Genomic DNA, 8,782 nt, shown 5'->3' on the forward strand with positions numbered 1-8,782 from the left:
ATAGTACTCAAAGCAAGCAAAGGCCTTGGCCTATACCCCCTAATCCCTTATAGAGGTCCAATGTCTTCGTTATATCAATTTGATCTTTCCTCTGTTATTGCCTTTACAATGAAGCAACATCATTAGAATTTACTCGTTATTAACTTACATGAGGCCACTAATTATTAGAAGTAATACAGGCGGTTATGACGGCGAAGGTTATGGGTAGCGATGATGGCAATCGTAGCGGTGTGGTTATAATGTGGAGGTAATTAATGAAAGAGGTAGTATAATTATTTCTACGATTTAAGGATGTATGTTGTAATAACTTCATTAAGAGTATTATAATATGTTATGTAAATATATCTAAATAAGTGGAAAAAAGACATGTTTGGTTTATCAACTTCTTAATTAGAGAAAAAAGGTAAATGTTTCATAATGTAATATTGATAAAGAATGAAGGTCAAGACCATTCGAAATTGAAAAGATGTACATGTTATTTTGGCTTATTTTTTAAAAGTACAGATCGAGTATCACAAATAATGATCTAAATTATGTTTTTTTAACCGTATCACACTAAAGAGTCTATTTCAACAAACTTATAATCATTTATCTTATCTTAATATACCATATAAAGCAAACCCCATTTCCCTTATTTAAAAAAGTAAGCAAACTTCATATTTTACCTCTCATATTTATTTATTAATGGAGAATTATTAATCCTTTAAAAAAAATGTTCTTAAAATCCTGTTAACAATATGATTGAGGCATTTGAGAAAATCAATCGATAAGATTAAGAGAGAAAATTAATTGAATACACTTCTCATGTAGTTAGGATATTAGGGGATTCATTTACTAATTTAAACATTTTCACCTAATATCTTATAATAATCCTGATGAAATAATTTACAAACCTTTAAAATAACCATATTAACCCTTTTAATATCAATTAGTTTTACATTCATCACCACACCGTTACTGCCGCCCCCACTATCCTTCGCCGCCACCAGTCGCCACTATTACTGCCGCCTGTCGCCGCCACCACCCCACCACCATTGTACTACTATCGTCATCGTATCGTGCGAACACAAGCTTAGTTTATAATTAAAAGTATAAAAATTTCCACAAAACTTCCATTTTTCCACAAATTGGGATTGCCAAAATTACACTAAAACAAACCCTACTTTAACCAAAGTTTCTTCTTCTTGTGCCCCACTCAATCACCACCACCTCACATGTAATCATTCATTCATCAAATGTATCTATATTCTACTATATATATACACCCATTATCCCATTCAAATTTCCCATCTGTCAAAACCACACACCAATATTCTCTCTTCTTTCTTTCTTACAGATCCCCTAAATTAACAACAATCTGTACATAACCCATTTCACAAAACCCCTCAAAATTCATACTCTTTTTCTTTATACATATACATACACACACATGTATATGCAATTCTTGTAGATTTATCTATCTGGGTTTTAATCAAAATCCAATTTTGATTCATACCCATTTCATCAATTGTCATTATTATTACAATGGCGCCACCACATTGTGTTTTGGTGACCGGTGGTGCCGGTTATATTGGTAGTCATACAGTCTTGCAGTTGCTTTTAGGCGGTTACAAAACGGTTGTAATTGATAATCTTGATAATTCTTCACAAATTGCTATTAATCGAGTTCAAGAACTTGCTGGTGATCATGCTTCTAATCTAATCTTTCATCAGGTTATTAAATCTTTTAATTTTGTCTGGAATTTTGATATTTGTGAAATTGGGGTTTAATTTCAGATTTAAGGTCATTTTAAAGTTTGAATCTTTATTTGATTATGTATGCTAAATTGTTGAATTTCTATTTGAAGTGAATTGGGTTCTATTAAAGTTTGAATTTTTAATTGAATATGTACGCTAAATTTTGGGTGTTGGATTTGGGTTTTAGTTAAGTCTTATCAAGTACAAGTCTTTATGCACTTTAAGTTGTTGAATAAATTGTTGTGTGATTATTGATGTTGATTTGGATGGTTAGAAAGAACTTTTGAAGTTGGATTAATCATGATGTTAATCGTGCCTTGAATAAGTGTCATGTCAATTGTGATGTGGAGTGTGGACCTATATGTTTCAATTTTTTGGAAACTGATTGATGTTGCAGAATTCGGTTGGTAGGATTTTCCAATATTTTGGGAGATATGAGCATATAAGACAATTAGAAAAGTGAAAATACTTGTGATATTTTTATTTGGGTTTAAATTAAGCGGTGATTACTTTTCTTAACGGTTGCCGTAAAAAGTACTAGTGTACAGCACTATTGCGAAAGCACAATTTTTGATCAATTGTGGAAGTGTAAATGCAAAGAGGCCATAACATGCTTGGCTTAAATTGCTAGTGCTTATTTTTGCATAAACATAAAAGTGATGGTTTGTTTGCGACACAAAGCTAATCTAGTTACATTAATACATGTATACATGCGTTAATTCTTGGAGGTTTCTTTTTGTTTCCCTGCAGATTGACATCCGGGACAAGTCTGAACTAGAGAAGCTTTTTGCCTCCACGAAGTAAGTATATTGTACTCATTGCAGTTCTTCTTGTATCGTATAATTTTTTGTTTAAAGCGTTTGCGACTTTGCATAGCAGTAACTTCAAATTTCAAACATAATCTCAAAATTTATACTTAGTATGTCTTGTTCCTTTTTACAATTTGAATGATACATAATACTTATAAACAAGGTGGGAGTGCAGAATAATTAAGATTTCTATGCAGGTTTGATGCCGTTATACATTTTGCTGGATTGAAGGCTGTTGGTGAAAGTGTGAAGAAGCCATTGATGTATTACGACAACAATGTTGTGGGTACTTTAACTCTTTTGGAAGTCATGGAGGCCCATGGGTGCAAAAAGGTATATTTTGTGTTTTATTTTTCTCACATTGATCAGAATATTAGAGACTGTTAAGTGGGTGGCAAATATGAAAATATGACATGCTTTTTCTCGGTTCAATTATTTCAGATCGTGTTCTCATCATCAGCTACTGTTTATGGTTGGCCAAAGGAGGTACCATGCACAGAAGAGTTCCCCTTATCTGCAGCCAGTCCATATGGAAGAACCAAGGTATCAATAGCTCATATTTATGTTACAAAGGTTACGAATGAAATGAGAAAAAGACTATTAACTCTGAACATAGACTATTGACCTACTTGTAGATCCACCATATATTTTACATATAATTACCTAATCTGTCCCTAAAGTTCTACACTTAAATTTTCATTTGTGAGCTTTCATTTGTGAGCAACAGCTTTGGTGTGGGTTGAAAATGTTTTCATATTTGTTACAATAGTATATTTTGATAATATGCATTTATTGAAGAGCTAGAAAATTTATCTCAGTTTTTTAATATGAAATATGAATACTAGAATGTCTAAATTTACAATATTGAATGTAATCGTTTAAGGACAAGATACTAAAATGGCTACAAATTTGTGTTGATCTAGACGTCAAGTGTGGAAGATATTAGTGGTGGCAAAGTGAGTGGGTCGGCAGGTTCAGGTCAAGGTGGAATATTCCAATGGGGATAAAATGTGGGTCTTATGCATCCGAATGCATTTTGGATTACATTTGATGCATTTTACTTTACTAATTAAGCCACTTGAACCTTTAGAGATATGTAGCCCGCCTGTTTGTATATAAATGGATCAAAATTGCCACGTTTAGAAGATATAAACACAAAATGATCTGAAAATTTTGATAAAACTAACTACATTAATAAATTCAGAGCGTCGAGAACATATTATAGAGATTAGTTAATTTTTTTAGGTTGGTACTAATCATCATAATCTATTCAGCTCATGATTGAAGACATTTTTCGTGATATCTATGCTTCGGATCCCGAGTGGAGAATGATAATGCTGCGGTACTTCAACCCAGTGGGTGCTCATCCTAGTGGATATATTGGTAGATCCTTTGGGAACCCCAAACAATCTTATGCCTTTTGTTCAACAAGTAGCTGTTGGCAGGCTACCTGCACTTAAAGTATTTGGAACTGACTACTCAACCAAAGATGGAACAGGGGTATGCTTGTGCCTCAAGTATGTCATAATTTAAATCTAAATATGAAAATTAGTTAAATATATCCAGTTTCGTTAATTGGGGTTGTTTTTATTTTCAGGTACGGGATTACATCCATGTTGCAGATTTAGCTAATGGGCATATGGCTGCATTAAGAAAACTCTCAGATCCAGAAATAGGTTTGTCTTCTTTCTCATGCTTCATTGGGCCTGCGTTTTCTTTACACTTTATGTCAATATGTATGCACATACTGTGCCCTTCAATAGTTTCGCTTTATACGTGAGGAATAAAGGTGTGATTTTGGTCGTATTTACTTAATGGAAGTATAAATGCAGTTGAAACAATATATATAAAATGGGGCAAAATGATATGAACGGATATCCTCTTGATTCTTCTGATTGGATGGGACCTATGCTCAGAGTCTTGAATATGCTGTTGGTTTTATTGTTTTAATGTTGATGGCTAAGATAAGGTCCATTCTTTTGCTGGGTTTAATTATAATTTGATATTTCAGGCTGCGAGGTCTACAACTTGGGAACGGGTAAAGGAACATCTGTTTTGGAGATGGTGGCAGCGTTTGAGAAAGCTTCAGGAAAGGTATTGTCATTTTAAATATTTTGTTTAGATTTCATAATACTTGAAAGAAAACTGAAAATTAATTCCCAGTTTCCATAGTAGTTTAGACTTGTTGATTTTCTGTCTCTAAAAGAATGACATTTGAAATCTCTGACATCATAGACAAACTTGACTTATTTGATTGATCCTTCTCTCTTCAGCTTCATTATAGTTTCTTCTTAGTGCTATTAAACTTGAAAACTAGTACTTCTGGTCTCAAAAATGTAAACCTATTGAGATAACAAACACTATCTTCAAATCTTGTGGATTAGTCAGCCAACAGCCTGACACCTTTATATTGATTCAATAGTCATTGGTGTACGTAACTGAAGGGTAAATTTGGTTAAATACTTGAATGTACTCATCTATATTCGTTCTAAACTGGGAAGCCTTCTTGCTCCAGGAAATTCCTCTTGTAATAGCTGGACGACGGCCTGGTGATGCTGAGGTCGTTTATGTTTCCACAGCCAAAGCAGAGCGTGAATTGAACTGGAAGTAAGTATTTATTTTTAACTCTTAGCAGAATTGTTTATTAGTTTGTCATACTGTCTCTTTTTGTCCACGAGAATATGATATGACAAATTTCAGATAATTTTTTTGTGTTATCTGTAATATACTAGTAAATAGAAATAAAGAGATATTATCAAAATATAGTGTATAGTGTATACTATCAACTTTTAAGTGTCGGAGAATAGGCGAATGGATAATTCGGACATCGAACATTTCTGAAAAGAGAGGTTTTTAATTTTCATGGGACGATAAGTTTATGATATAGGATTTACTATATGAATGCAGGGCAGAGAATGGGATAGAGGAAATGTGCAGAGACCAGTGGAACTGGGCGAGTAACAACCTATACGGCTATCAGGACAAATAAACAGAGGCACCAAAAGGACGGTTTATATTTATATGAGCAACATTGTGGAATCTTACAAAGCCAAATTATTCTTGCTAGTAATAGGATTATACGAGTAATGTTTGCCTGGTTTCTATAGTTGACACGTTTTGTCTTCTTGATAGAAGGTTTGGTAGGCTAATGACTAAGTTAAGCGAATAAAGACATGATAGATAGTCCATATTCTTTTTAACTCCATTGGTACCCTTTTACATTTTACATGTAGTTCAGTTTCTTGTACATGAGATCTGGTGTTTGTGTAGCAATTGAAGGGGCATATTATATTTTATTTATATTAATATATTTGTTACATATATAACAAGCTTCTACTTATCCAGACTTGTTCTAGTTCTTTCTTTCCCTTTTTTGCATTTCTTATGTTTGTTATGTTCTTTGAAAATTTTGTGCTGTAAATAGTCGTGTACAAAAAAACCAAACCCGAAAGTCAACCCGTAGCCGAACCTGGTGAACACCCGGTTTTGACCCTAACCGGGGAGGGTTCTCCAACACCCGGTGGTTAGTAACCGGGTATACCATATAGCCGTTAGACGGGTTGGACCTTGTTAGAGAAACCGGGCTCCAAACCGATTATGTAACCGGTTAATGGGCTTAAGAGGAGTTGTGCTTCACAGTAAGCAATCAGAACTTGTTTTGGAGCTGCTAGCCGTTTCCTACCGTTTATTATTTTTAATTTTTTTTTTAACTATTGTGCCATTGTAACTTGTTTATATATACATACATTCATTTTGGTTGATTTACAACAAACAAAAATCTTCCAAACACTCCAAAATCATGTCAAAACATTAAAATGACTCGCTCAAAACTCACTTTAACATGGCTACACCAAGTTCTTCGAATGACCAAGCATGTAAAAACGTCGTTCGAGTGTTAACCACGGATCGAGCACATAACAAAATTGTAAACTATATAATGTTATGCGGGAGGTATATAAGATGGTGTGGTCCTGACGGCCCACATGAATTATACCAACCCAAAACTCAGAAGTCTTCAACTAACAAAATGGTGTCTCGGTCGCTTTTGAGTTAATGACACATAAATCTAGATACGTCATATGTGGCATGGTCCAAAATCAGTGTGGACCGGAGACCATAATAATAATAATCGAAATTAAAATCGAAATCGCAAGGCAAGTATTGAGAAAACCCACTCAATTGCGAGTCTTGAATGAAAAAAGATTAAGGTAAGTTTTGATATTTTTTTCGTTCTTTCTTCTTTTGTGAATTTTGATTGAATTTTGTGAAAGGAATGAAAGTAGGGGGGAAAAAAAGGTGGGCCCAAAAAATAGTGATTTGGCAGGGAATTGTGAATAATAGATTGAATATCGAATGAATTATTTGGAGCAAGAAATTAGTTTTGATACATATATTAGGGTAAAAGGAACTGTATTGGAGTAAAAATATCTAAGAAATTACTCGACTTGTTTCTAATATGGTACATAAGTATACTCAACTATGGTAGCATTTGGATATTTATCGAGGTTCGAGTGTGAAATTTTTTTAATTCAAGGTAGGATTTGGTTTAAAAACCGGAGTAACTATGCATGTATAGGTTACTAGTGGATGAGAATAAGTTTTTCATACAATCTTCTTTGGTGGGTTTAAAAATAACTTATATAAGTGAGTTTTGCGTGTTCAAAATTACATTTTAAAAAATCATGTTATTATTTTTCTCTGTATGCAAAAGCATGTAATTATTTTCTTAAAAATACAATTTTTTGATTCTCTGTGTTTTGTTAACGTAATATTTATATACTTTATTTAAAACGAACTTCCAAATACCCTCTAATTGAGATTTTTGTTAACGTAATAAACCAATTTCAAGAAACCATTTTCTGATTTTCACGAGGGTTTACTTTACAAAAGCTTGGAACCTTTTTCTTGGTAGAGATTGTGGTGATCATTAAAATATCCATTTGCGCTTATCTTTTCTTTTGTTCTCTCACAAAATAACCGTTGTTCTTTTTGTTTTAATTGTCTTAATTCCAATATCATTTTCTTTTCCATAATCTTTTCCTGAAGCTGTGGTTGAATTTTTAGTACTTAACAAGTAGTTATCTTGTAAACATATAAAGAATAAATATATGTAAACATATAAACTTAGGAAAAATAAAAAAAGATAAGATTTGAACCAAAACCCAAAAAATGTTGAAGTGAGGGGCGGGGAGGGACTTGAACCTCGAACACTTGAATTATTTAAAAAATCACATATCATTTGATCTAAATAGAGTTTTGATTTGAAATTCCTATATCTAATATATGGAAAATGATCAATTGTGTTTAGCCTAAAAATTTATAAAATTGTGAAACGTCAATTTCATTAATAAAATTTTAAGTTGAGGGAAGAAATATGGGGTTGTTACCCTGATAGACATTCAACTTGAGTGAAACCTCACACATATCAATTTTTATTATTTATAAAAAAATATGGGGGCCTAATCATTTATTTAAAACAAGTCATATGTCCGCGCAATACGATGACGATAGTGGTACCGGTGGGGGGGATGACGGCGTGACAATGGGCAGCGGCGATGGCAGGTTGTGAGGGCGGTGATGGTAGTAAATGTAAAAGTAATTGATGTTAGATGAGGAAGTGTAGTTATTCTAAAAATTAAAGGATTTGTGTTGTAAATTATTTCATTAGGTATTTTCTGTAACCTTATTTATTTATTTATTTGAATAATCTATTTAGATCAAATGGTAGTAAGTGTAGTTATTCATTAGATATTTAGTTTAATGACTATTTATAAAAAAAAAAAAAACAAATTTTATGCGACTCATTTAGACTATTTTCTGTAACCTTATTTATTTATTTATTTGAATACTCTTATTTTGTGTAATTTTATTGTTGAAACTTGAAAAAAATTTGTTATGTATTATGTCAAACCATTTATTTGAGCAAAATCATGTGTTGTGTTCATAGTTCAAACGGTGGATACAACACTACCATTATTAAAAAAAAAAAAATTTAGGCTGTGCCTACTAAGCACATGTTTTAAATATTAATTGCTTTTAGCTTTCTATTTATAATAACTGATGTTTATAATTAATAAGATTTGGCATCCTTTTTTATTCCAATTCTATCCCGTAATTTAATTGATATCCTATTTATTTAATAATATATTATCAGATCTTAGTGATTGAGTACTACGTAATATATACTATTATGTTCAACAACTGTTATTTTGATTTTTTTTTAATCACTTTTTTAT

At 32.5% G+C, this 8,782-nt stretch overlaps 1 pseudogene; it reads left to right on the forward strand.

Annotated features, from left to right (window-relative positions):
* The first annotated feature begins 1,308 nt into the window (after positions 1 to 1,308).
* LOC122599701 lies at positions 1,309 to 5,892 on the forward strand (annotated as a pseudogene).
* Positions 5,893 to 8,782: the final 2,890 nt, after the last annotated feature.

This window comes from Erigeron canadensis, chromosome 5 (genome assembly GCF_010389155.1).
Source record: "Erigeron canadensis isolate Cc75 chromosome 5, C_canadensis_v1, whole genome shotgun sequence".
NCBI lineage: Eukaryota > Viridiplantae > Streptophyta > Magnoliopsida > Asterales > Asteraceae > Erigeron > Erigeron canadensis.